At 46.2% G+C, this 12,073-nt stretch overlaps 1 protein-coding gene across 1 annotated transcript in view; it reads left to right on the forward strand.

Annotated features, from left to right (window-relative positions):
• PAK3 (p21 (RAC1) activated kinase 3) overlaps positions 1-12,073 on the forward strand; it is a 239,921-nt gene that overhangs the window by 1,095 nt on the left and 226,753 nt on the right. The window lies entirely within an intron of this gene.

The following is a 12,073-nucleotide window of genomic DNA, read 5'->3' on the forward strand; positions in this document are numbered from 1 at the left end:
CCAACCTGTTCTGCCCACATTGGAAGGATAATGATGGTTTCAGGGTGATGGAAATCCCCCCAGCTTGGGGCTGTTGCTTAGGACATTCTGCTTGTGGAATTTCTAGCCAGATTGACCAAGTCCTACTGGACATCATTATTGTTCCCCCAAAGATGCCCAACTTTCTTAGCAGGTTTCCCTCTGTCAGCCAATGAGGATCCAAAGCTCTTACAGTAATCCCTGCAGTGCCTCCCCCAGAACCCCTTTAATTAGTGGATGCTCATGTCGTCTTTACTGCAGTGATGTTACTTTTGAGTTAGGATGTAGCTGTATGTTTGGAGAAAAGTGAATATACTGGGCGCACCTATGAATTAGTAGTGAATTTGGGTTAGAGGGTTTATTTTTTTCTCCTGGAACTGTAAGATGTGAATTAGTATTGTCTTTTTTTTTTTTTTTTAAATCAAAGAAAGAAGAAATCAACAAACATGAACAAAACTGCTAGGCCTTCTCTTGTATGTTTTATCTGAAGTTTTAAGAAAGCATTATTTGTCTGGGGCCAAAAATGTACAGTTAAGGGTAGTGATTGTTCAGTCAAACAACCGACATTTATTAAACACCGGCTATGTGCCAGTGGTAATGCTAGGTATTGGAAGTATAAAAATGAATAAATGAATAAAACATCATTTCAGCTCTCAGGGAGTACACCGTCAGGAAGGCAAGGTAGAAGTGTGTAAGCAGATGATTACGGTAGAGTATGACAAGAGATAGGCCGGATACTGTGAGAGCACAGAGGAGGGGTGCCTGGCTGGGAGTGGGAAGTGTGATCAGGAGAGGATCCAGGGCACCTGGGTGGCTCAGTCAGCTAGGCGTCCAACTCTTGATTTCGGCTCAGGTCATGATCTCAGGGTCAGGCTCCACACTCAGCAGGGAGACTGCTTGAGATTCTCTCTCTCCCTCTGCCCGTCCCCCCAACTTCCGGGTGCCTGTGCACATTCTCTCTTTCTCAATAAAATCTTTTTTTTTAAAGATTTTATTTATTTATTTGACAGAGAGAGGTCACAGGTAGACAGAGAGGCAGGCAGAGAGAGAGAGAGGGAAGCAGGCTCCCTGCTGAGCAGAGAGCCCGATGCGGGACTCGATCCCAGGACCCCGAGATCATGACCTGAGCCGAAGGCAGCGGCTTAACCCACTGAGCCACCCAGGCGCCCCTCAATTAAATCTTTTAAGAAAGAAAGAAAAACAGTTAGATAGGGAGGCTGGCTTCATGGGGGATGTAACATTTGAGTGAGTCTTGAAGAATTATTTCACGAGGTGGTCAAGTTGAAGTACGGGCATCTACAAAGGTAGAGGGGTCATGGTTAAGCAAGACTGCTGGGAGTCCTCCGAAGTATTACTATCACAAACTCAGAATGTGTCTCCGTGGAGTGGGATGGTGATTAATGGTGAATCCAAAAGAAGTCAGTATTGCAGATTGATAAGGATCAGCATACCTCCCCATCTTAAGAAAGGTCCAGCTCATTGAAAAATATTAGTGTTTTGCTTTAAGCAAATCTTTTATGGGTAAGTACGTATTTACAAGGCAAATGACCTAGATGGACAGTATTCACATCACAGAATGTGTTGCTTTACAAAAGGCTTCATGATCAAATCATTTTAAATAACAGTGCCCCTCTGACCTTTACAGTGAAGATTTTTACCCCAAAGCCATTTACACAGAATCTTTTATGTAGCCAGTGGGTAGATAAGGAGAGATACACTGCACTGCATTTACTTTGTGCACAAAAAGTTACCAGTGTCAGTGTGGGTACCTTTTCTCATGGTTTGGGTGTTTGAGAAACACTGACTACTGAAAGCATGGAAATAGTAGCAATAAATATGAAATCCATTATCTGTTCTCTTTTCATTTGGATTATATGTAAAATGCAAATTAACCAGGACAGGGTCTTCAGGGACTTTTACATTTTAGATACTCTTAGTGGTGTCACTGGTAATTAATAATAGCCCAGGATTTCCGTCCTGAATGTTAGGTGTATAGTCAGGAACGACTGTGTGAGGACTGACTTTAACACGCCCGTAGTTAGTCGAGAATAGGGGCCCGTTCTGAGTCTCCTGTTTTGTTGTGTTGGGGTCGATGACACGGGCTGATAAATGGCACTGGAAGCGAGCCTAAAAGATTAATGATTTCTGCTGGAAGTACCTGGTGGGCATACAATCACAGCAGTTAAGCGTGTGGGCTCTGAGGGCTTGGACCAGCATCCTGAGAATCTCGTCCCTGAAATGAAGACCAAAAATAGCCCTGGGTTCTGTTTGAAAGGAATGCAAGCAGAAACAGTTGAGTTTGAATTGACTACCCCCTCGCCGCATCCCCCTCCCCGCACCTAGCCTGGCCAATGCTCCGAGGCAGAGGAGATGACTGCCTGGGGTCCTTTGGGTGCACCAAGGTCCTTTGCTCATTGGCTGTCAGGAGCAGCAAGTATCAGGCAGCATCTCTAAGGTACATTCCCCCACAGCTCGGGCTGGAAGGGAGAGGACGTGTCTGCTGTGTCTGTGCTCAGGTAAGTCTAGTGGCTGGACCACGGGCTTGCCAGTGTGGAAGCTGAAGAAGCCTAGCTCCACCGGATGTCAGTAGGTGTTACACACTCATATCCAGACACAGATTTTTGTGGTCAAGTTAAATTTGGGAAATTCTTGCTTAAACAAAAACAGGTTTGTTTACTTCAGGGCTCCTTAAAAGCCATCCCCAGGCTCTTGTATATTGTGAGTCGCCAGGAGAAGAGAATCTGCAGCCTTTCCTAGATGTGTCTGCCCACAGAACCCAGTGTTCTGACAGGCATTTGGCTGGACTGCTGTTGAGAAGAATATTCGCTGGGCGATGCCAGGCAAGGGCCTTTCCCACAGAGTTCGGAGGCTGTCCATATCTTACTAGGTAAACTTGGACGCCTTGCTTCGCCCTCTAGGCCTTCCTTCCCCCATGCGTCAAATGAGGCTGATCATAATCATTGCTCTCACCGTCTGTGATGGTGTGATGACAACCGAGATAATATCTGTGCAAGTATTTTGAGCTCTTTAGAAGAACGGCTCTATATAAACTCGAGGTTATTATGAAAGGGAAGTGCAGAATTAAGGCAATTACCCTGATAATTCAGGCCCAAAGCCTGTTTTTCTGCTGCACTGTCGGGCAGACTGCCTCAATTCTCTGCTCGGCTTTGACTGCAAAGACCTATCCTCATTCAACCTTGGGTGACTCAGTTCTTTGCGCTTACTTTCTTTCACTTCCTGAATATTCCAGCATGGCCTCTCATTTCCTGGGCCGGGGTATCATCAGCACGGCCTTAAAAAAAAATCCCATCAATTTGAACACACCCTGCTGACCAGAGAACCCTGGAGGTGGAAATTAAGTTGAGTTGGAAAGTTGCTTTTATCCTTCAGACTCATTCCCCTGCAGAAGTAGTTCCGGAGGGCCACCTTGGACGCAGACACTGTTGGGTTCATGTTCAGTGGCCCCTGTGCCCGGACCGTGTGGTCAATAGGAAGGTGTGGCCAGCTTTAAGGAAATTTAAAGGCAGAAGAAAAAGCCCTCGTGTGACTATTGACCCTCTCCGATTCCCTTGGCTCTTCATTAATGCCCTCAACCTCTCTTCTTTTAAGCTGCCTTGAAGCAAGAGTGCCTTTCTTGAGAATTAAGAGCTAATAACCATTGCCAGCCATGTCGGGGGTAGAGACCGACAGGGAGACCTTAGAGTTGCCCATTCCACTGTGCACCTTACACACAACTGGCCACTCTCCGAATGAAAACAACGAGCTTCAGTGGCAGTAGGAAAGGTTTAGGTTAGCCATGAGAGGGGACACTGTGACTTTAAGCCTGCACTACTGGACAGCGAGAGCAAAGTCCTCCACTTTTCTGGAGAGTTTGGCAGAAATACCTGTCCAGTAGGGGAGGTTCATAATGGTAGCACTGCAAATGCTTTTCCAAGTTCATGTGGTGCAAAGCTTCTGTTTTGGACAAGCAAAATGCTAGAGAAGTGCAGTGAGTTCTCTAGGCGCCCACAGCTATCACGTGACAGAAGAGAAGTCATTCTAGAGCCTAAACTCAGATCTGCTCCCTCCTAATTCTCTTTCTACTCACTAGACCCAGCCGTCATCTTGTGTACTTCAGGGGAGTGCGGGTTGGCTCATTCAGTGGGACTTGAAGGTCACCTCCAGGTCTGAGTTGTGTGGGCTCTCGTGTGGCCACTTTAGTGGAAAGACGGTTTTCTAGTGGAGCCCGAAAAGGCCATGCATGTTCCCCTGTCTCTTTCCGTTCCTTTTGAGTGTCCGCTTGTCTGATTCATCCAGTCAAGCGGCCAGATGGAAACCTCGGGACCGGGTATTCTGGGTCGATGTTCAGTGGAAGATTCAATTACCAAGTCCTTCTTCCTTGGTGATGATTCACTTTTTTTGTGGACCCATGACCTCCTTGAAAGTTTGATGAAGGCCACTGATGAACTCCCCCATAAAAGGGCATGGAATTTGAGGGTGGTATAGGTGCAGGACTCCCACTCTGCCAGCTGTTCGTGTTGGTACACAGCCTAGGGTCACCTGTAGATGCTCCCTAAATACAAAAGATTCCCAGAGTTGGACTTGTCAGCCTTAACTGGGGGTGGCGGTGGTTGTGTGGTGGGGATTGGAAATACTGGGGTGAGCCTTGTGCTGAATAGACTGGGGGAGGGAATGGATTCAGTTCCTGAGGTAAAAACAGAAGAAGAACTGAAGTGAATGAGCATGTCTTCTTCTCCCAAGATTATGGAAAACCTGTGAGACAAAGGAGGCAGGGCAGGAAGAATGGCGGGAGATGTGAAAGCATGGGAGAGGGTGTCCATTTCACCCTAATAGCATGAAAGGAAACTCTCTTAAAATGTTGGGGGAACCCCTTTCACTTCTTTCTGGTGTTTTGTAATTTCTAAGTAGCAAAAGCCCTTAGCTTGGATATTAGAAATTATCTTAGATGCAGTAACACCATGTATTTGAAGAAGAGATTTTTAGAGGCTGGGAGATTGTGGGGGAGTGGCACAGCTTGTCTTATTTCTTGTTTCAAAAAAGCTCTTTCATGATTAAAATAATACACGCTTGGAGTGCCTGGGTGGCTCAGTTGGTTAAGTGTCTGCTTTCGGCTCAGGTCATGAACCCAGGGTCCTGGCATCGAGTTGCACATCAGGCTCCCTGCTCAGCGGGGAGTCTGCTTCTCCTCTACCTCTGCCTGCCACTCTTCCTACTTGTGCTCTCTCTCTCTTTCTATCAAATAAATAAATAAAATCTTAAAAAAATAAAATAATACACGCTTATGCCTGTAAAAATAGAAGTCTGGAGTGGATAGAATGTTCTGGGCCTCTCCGCCACCTGATCCCTACCCTCTTCACCATTTGGCATTTATCATCTGTGCATGTTTTTATGAATATTCCTACATGTATTCCTGTGCATGAAATAACAAAGGATGTGACCAGCATTCTGAATACTGTTCTCCAACATGCTTTTCATGGACCTCTTTGTCTAGATGTCTTTTCCTGCTAGTATGCCTAGAGCTGTCTCATTCTTTTTAAGAGCTGCATAGTACTCTAATTTCTGTGGTTGGGACATAATGTCTTTAATACAACATTCTTTTGTGAATTTTTATATTATTTCTAATTTTTAAAAAGAATTACTAAATATTGGAGCAGGCGACTTCCTTTTACTTGCACCCCTGCATACTCTTGCAAGGGTTTTTGTAGAATAAATGCCCAGTTGTGAAACCGGTGGTTCAAAGACTTCGGTCAGCACATCCTTGATTTTAATAGAGCCCTGCCCAAATTGCCTTCTAGGAAGATTATAGCCACTTATCTTCCCACCAACAACGGCCATGTCTCTAGCTCGGCTCTTCCTCACCAATTTCAGATACTCTGGGCTTTAGAATCTTTGACAATGTGGTAGCTAAAAATAATCCCCATTTTCTTTGCTTTTGGGGGAGTACCAGAGAGGTCGAATACCTTTTGGTGTGTGTATTGGCCTATTTTTCTATTCATCTCAGTAACTGCAATCTCTTTGCATATTTCTGACATCAGTTAACACTTACCTCTGTCACAAGTAGTTTAAGAGGTTTGTTGTTTACTTTTTCTCTTAGATTTTAAAGTGTCTTTCAATTGTACAGAAGTGTTTCAAACTTGAAAAGTCCCAATTGACCCTCTGTTCTTTTATGAGCACTCAATCAAGGCCACAGTGAATGTCCTTGGACTGTATCATATGCATTGGGCTCATTATTTCCTTAAGATAAATTCCAAGGACTGGCTTTGTTCAGGTAATTTTTTCCCCTAGATCTTGCCAAATTGTTCTCTGAAGTGTTCTTTTTTTCTTTTTTTCCTTCTTTTTCTTTTCTTTCTTTCTTTCTTTTTTTTTTTTTTTTTACCAATTTACATTCCAACCACAGAATATAAAAGTATACTTTACTCCTCCTTCCCATAATTAAGATTTCGGCTCTTAAATCAAGTATTAGGGAGGAATTCCTATTTGGCACCAGAAAGGCTTGGAGCAGAAATCCCTAACTGCACATGAAACATATGTAATACATGGTTCACCTTCAATTATTTAAGCAAACAGGCTTTTTAATTCATTTCCAACTAGAACTGTGTCGAACGCATTTTCCTGACATCAAGCCCCTCCAAATTTGCTGTGAAATGAATGGCCATTTAGGGTCATTTCTGTTGGCAGCAGCTGCGGCAGCGGACAATGGCAAATTGACTTCAGAGATCTACCTTGTAAGACACTTGGGAAAAAAGCTACTGCCGCATCTTCACCAACCTCTGAGGTCAGCTAGATTGGTTCCAGAATTTTCCAGAGGCTGAGTGCTGAGTAGGAGTCAGCTTCTATCCAACTTGACTTCCTGCAAAGAGGACAAGTTTGAGGCCCTCCCATGAGAAGTTATTCTCACAGAAATAAACAGTGATGTCACCCTCTGCAAAGGGAATAGTGGCAAACGGGGACAGGTGTAGTTTCTCCCCTCACTCCGCCAACGCTTACTTCATCTTCTGCCTCTCCTTTCTGTCCAGGTCCACATATGGCCCTGGGGAATTTGGTGTCTGCTCTAGGCCACCAATAGGTCTGAGGATTAGGAGAAGATAGAAGTCACGGGGGTTGGTTGTGTGGTTTGAGAACTCTCTTTTGTCTCCTTGGGGGGTGGCAGAGCAGCGTGAGGCCCACAAACGGATGGTGACGATGGTTACCCATTTTACAGATGGTGAAGACTCAGCTGGAGAGAAGTCAGTGCTCTCAGAGTTGGACGTTGCTAGGAAAGGCTCCTGACCTACCAGCACTGCTTGCTAGCTAAAAATCTGGCACCTGATCTCCTCTAGGGATGGACCTCAGTGCCTTTGAGGTGCTGTTTTCCAATCAGATAGATTTAAGAACACCCTTTGTACTTACCCGTTGTTCCCTTTACCTAGCGTGGCACACACACAGCCTGTCACTGGGATGCTTTTGAGTTGTCAGAAGATGGGGGGGTTATGGTACCCAAAGGAATCATTTAGATTATTTGAACTATTGACATTTATGATTTGTGGTTTCCCACTTACCTCAAAATCTTGGTATTTGGCAAATGGCTCTAGGTCCTATCTAATATTTGTTGGGCTTTTTTTCTTTCTTTTAAAGGTTTGGAATAGCGTAAGGAGAATTCACCAGGGAACTGATGACCAGATAATATAATTGTTCATCTTTGCAGCCTTGAAAAAGAAATACTTTTCGTTGTTAAGCTCACGAGTGTCCCATCTTAAAGCCAGGGTATCTCTTCTTCAGTGCTGAATAATTTAAAACTGAAGCATTGTAGCCACAAATATGGTCTCTCCACATAAATCTTGTGTCCTGTTTCTCCTTATGGATGATCATAAGGGGAAAGGCCAGGTTTTCTTTTCTTTTTAAAACCATGTTTGATGCTTTTAGTAGAATTTGGAATCATCGTGTTTTGTTTTTACTAAATTATTCCCCAAAGGTAGCATTGCTTTTGAACTCTGATTAGAACCAGGAAGGAAACCCTTCTGCGTACTTAAACTGGAAAGGAAAATTCTTGCTGAGAGGCAAAGGTAGTTGATAAATGGAGCATACAGTGAAGGCAGAGGTAGAAGACCCAGGTTCTGATTCTGGTTTTGGTACGGATTAGCTGCATGACCTTGAACAAGGGCTTAAATGTCTCTGGGAATCTGGTTCCTCACATATAAAATGAGGACCTAGGAATTACAGATCTATTTTGCAGTGCCTTTCATTTAAATAAAGCAAGCTCATGTCCAAAGTCGGAGCGTGCTTTTGTGACACAGTCACTTGGGGCACATTCAAAGCTAGAGTCCCGACCTCAAAGCCCCTGAATCTGCAACTCCAAGAGGGGACCCAGCAAGTCTTATGTCTTAACCAGCTTCTTAGGTGATTCAGAGAAGGCAGGAACACCCTCCTGTGGTATATTTCAGGAGGTGAGAACCCTTGGGGTTTCTGGCCTGAGGAAATGAAAGCCTTTTCCCAAAGTGAGAAAGTCCCGGCCTCCCAGTAGCTCTGGCTTACAAACCCAAGACACCAGGGGTGCCTGGCTGGCTCTGTTGGTAGAGCATGTAACTCTTGGTTTCGGAGTTGTGAGTTCGAGCCCCACGTTGGGTATAGAGATTACTTAAAAATTTTTAAAAATCTTTAAAAAAAAAGAAAGAAAGAAAGAAAGAAAGAAACCTGTGACAGAAGACTGCATTCAAGGAGGTTGGTTTTTGACCTAGTTCCCTGGGGCTGGTATCTGCCTAGGTAAGCGGAGAGCAGAATGTTGTTTTGAATAAGAGCAGGCCTGGATGAACAGACTGACCAGCTCTTCAGTAATGAGCATATTTCAGGCCCTTTGGCACAAAATCTTCAGTAGCAGCATTTCTGAGAAAGGACAAAGTGGTTTCCAGAGCTCAGACCCTTTCTGTCCAAGATCTCCCCCAAATCCCTTTTGACGGTTCTACCCCTCCTGTGACTTTTTAAAACTTTAATTTCTCTTGCCTTCCTCAAACTCCCAGCGTGTCAGTGGGTTCCCTCGTCTCATGGGATTTCAACACCCCAGCTTTTTAGGCCCTAACCTCACCCCAGCTTCCACCGCACCCCTCAGCCCCCCCTCTGTCATAGCACTGATTGTATTTCTTCCAACCCAAAGCACGGCCTCAGTGCCCTCCTGTTCACTAAATGCCCACAGGAAAGGAGTCAGCATCAACGTCCACCCATTTACCCAACTTACATTCTTTTTTTTTTTTTAAAGATTATTTATTTATTTATTTGACAGAGAGAGATCACAAGTAGGCAGAGAGGCAGGCAGAGAGAGAGAGAGGAGGAAGCAGGCTCCCTGCTGAGCAGAGAGCCCGATGCGGGACTCGATCCCAGGACCCTGAGATCATGACCCGAGCTGAAGGCAGCGGCTTAACCCACTGAGCCTAACCCAGCTTACATTCTTGTGGCTCACCCTTCAGCCCTTCATTTCATTGCAGGGGAAATTGGAGCCAGAGACATGCCTCTCCAACGCAAACTTTCAGAGACAGCAAGACTTCCTTTTATATATAGCTACCATTTATTGAGCCGTGTGCCAGGCCCTGCGCTGCTCTCATGGTGGCACGAGTTGTCGAATCTATGCCCTCGCACAACTCTGTCGAGGGTAGGGACTAACCATCTACTCATCTTTCAGAGGAGGAAACTGAGTCCCAGAGCCGCTAAGTGACTTGCACACCAAGTTCATTCGGCTGGTGAGTGGCGCAGCGGGTCTGGCTGCCTGGTCCTGGGGCCTGAATGGTTAAATGGAGTATTCAGCTATGAACCATTCCCCCGCGGTAATAAGGCAGTTATGCCAAAGGCAAGTGTGTGCAGCAAGAGATTTTCTTGGCTGTGAAGACTCAGCCCCAAAGACTTTGAATAACTTCAGATACCAGGGAAGAGAGGCGAGTTCATTTTAAGGGCAGAGTGATGTGGCCAGGGTCATGTATCATTGGAAGGCTGGGGCCAGGAAACAGGCTTTGCTGTTGACACATTGGCAGCTTATTTTTTAAAGATCTTATTCATTTATTTGAAGGAGAGGGAGAGTGAGAGAGAGGAGGAGCAAGCAGGAGCTGGGGGGTGGGGGGGCAGAGGCAGAGGAAGAAGCAGGCTTCCCCCTGAGCAGGGAGCGAAATGTGGGACTCTATCTCGGGACTCTGGGATCATGACCTGAGCCCAAGTCAGAAGCATTATAACTGACTTAGCTACCCAGGTGCCCTAACAGCTTATTATTATTATCATCACTATTATTAGGTGTACACATAGCCCTGTGGAGAGGGGTGGGTCCTGGCCCAGGCACTTTGGACAAGTGGCTGACCCTCTCTAAACTTCAGTCTCTTAAGCTGTATAATGGAGATAAAAGAGTAGGTACTTATTAAGGTCTCCCCTCCACACATTCAGGAATAAACAAGAAAATTCTCACAAATTTCTCAGCACAGTGCCTGGTACATAGAAGTGCTCGAAAGGTATCCTTACTGTCAGCCGGTTGCCAACTTCAGTGATCCTTGTGGGCCCTTTGGTCCCTGGTTTCTCAGTGTCTGGCCATCCTTGGGCCTCGCTTCTGGCCCAGCAGAGGTTGCTCATGCCCATGCGGTACACATTGTTTGGGACAAGCAGGGACAGGGCCTTTTTGTGTGGGGACGTCCTGATGCTGACAGGGCTTGCTGAAACAGTACCCCCAAAGTACCCGTGGGCCTCCTGGACAGCTTCTGATTCCCAGGCCCTGAAATGGCTCACAGAGTAACAAAAATGTTGATGAGGCGGACCCTGTGGTTCATAAAGTAACAAAAATAGGGAGGAGGCCTGCTGGGCAATGTCCTCAGGAGCAGGGAGAACACGGGGTTCTGCTGCTTGCCCCCCCTCGCCTCCCGTGGCAGCCCCAGCCAGCATGTATTTCCTTCTGGCATTCCTCCAAGGCAACAGGCCGGAGAGCCTGCGCCTCTCCTCCCCAAGTAATACATCAGGTACGGCAACCAGATGCTGCCATAGTGACAGTTCCTACCTGATCAATGGAGCTGGGAATTGGGCCCTGGTGACAGGGCCTGCCTTGAGGGGGGCCACCTCCCAGGGCATCACCTGCCTCAACCTGGTGACCAAGCAACGTGTTCCCACCCCCCGCCCCGCCCCACCGCGCTGGCTGTGTACTAGTCTCTGAGCTTTTCTCTCTAAATGAATCCCCACCTCTGGGGCCCCGGAGTGACCATTTCAGGTATGCACCGCCTTCAGCAGATTCCCCAATGTCTGTGCCTTAGCTCAGCCCTTGCTATTCCTTCCCTGAACTATTGAGTATTATTGCCACTGCCATCGTGCTATTAATAACAGCAGGAATAGCTCACACTTACTGGGTGCTGATTATGTGCCAGGCATTTCCATGTGTTATCTCATTTAATAGCAACAACAATCCCGTGGGGGCATAGGTACTATTATTAGTCTCACTTCACAGAGGAGGAATCATAACATCTAGCATTCAGTGAGTGCTTACTGTGCGCTGGGCACTAAGCTAAGGACCTGCCATGTGGTAACCTTTTTAATCCTTGTGATAACCTTTTGAGGCCAGCCCCATTATTGCTACTAGATGTCTGTGTGGCCTTGAGTAGGAAGGGTCTAGATGGGAAGTGAGACCCCTACAGAATATTTGGAAAGGTTTGGATGACCTAGGAGGACGCAGAATAATCGGAAGGGTTTGCATGACCCAGGAGGACCCAAAGGTTTGCATGTCCATTGACGACAAGTCCTTCCTCATCATCCCTTTCCTTGCTCATTCCCAGTCCTGCAGGGCCCTTGGCCGTGGCTGGAGATGGGGGGAGGATGGCCCACACCACCTCTGCCCACTCTGGGCTGTTTTGGGGGACCCATGGGACCAGATTAGGGTAGGGGAATGGTGGAAAGTACCAAATCAAGCTCCTGCTGCTTAGCCTGGATTTTCAGACTTCTTACTATATGACTACAAAGGATTCTAACATGCATTTCCAATAGTATTGCTTTCACACAGACCCCACACTCTACTCATACCTGCCCCATCCCCAGAACATATTTTGTGCATGAATACTCATTTCCAGGG

Source organism: Mustela erminea, chromosome X (assembly GCF_009829155.1).
Source record: "Mustela erminea isolate mMusErm1 chromosome X, mMusErm1.Pri, whole genome shotgun sequence".
NCBI classification, from domain to species: Eukaryota; Metazoa; Chordata; class Mammalia; order Carnivora; family Mustelidae; genus Mustela; species Mustela erminea.